Source organism: Trachymyrmex septentrionalis, unplaced genomic scaffold (genome assembly GCF_001594115.1).
Source record: "Trachymyrmex septentrionalis isolate Tsep2-gDNA-1 unplaced genomic scaffold, Tsep1.0 scaffold6, whole genome shotgun sequence".
NCBI classification, from domain to species: Eukaryota; Metazoa; Arthropoda; class Insecta; order Hymenoptera; family Formicidae; genus Trachymyrmex; species Trachymyrmex septentrionalis.
In genome coordinates this window covers 2,873,772-2,874,038 of record NW_017305778.1, presented here as the reverse complement: position 1 = coordinate 2,874,038, position 267 = coordinate 2,873,772, and the positions used below count along the sequence as shown (strand labels likewise).

The 267-nt window shown below is 25.5% G+C and overlaps 1 protein-coding gene across 1 annotated transcript in view; it reads right to left on the bottom strand.

Moving 5' to 3' along the window:
- LOC108752252 overlaps positions 1 to 267 on the bottom strand; it is a 5,679-nt gene that overhangs the window by 3,798 nt on the left and 1,614 nt on the right. The window lies entirely within an intron of this gene.

The window sequence follows — 267 nt, the reverse complement described above, 5'->3', positions numbered from 1 at the left end:
TCTCTCTCTCTCTCTCTCTCTCTCTCTCTCTCTCTCTCTCTCTATTTTCTGAGAAAAGATGTAAACTTTGCAAATATTTCCGAATATTTCTGAAAAATGTTTCAATTTGTATAAAAATTATGAGAAAAATTTTCATCAGGGGTAGGTATAATGTATAATTGAGGGGATGGACGGAATAAAGGTCTAATTACAAAATCTTGATATTAATAAAAATTAAAATAATTTGTTACTTTTTTTTATTATATATAAATTGATACAATATTAAAT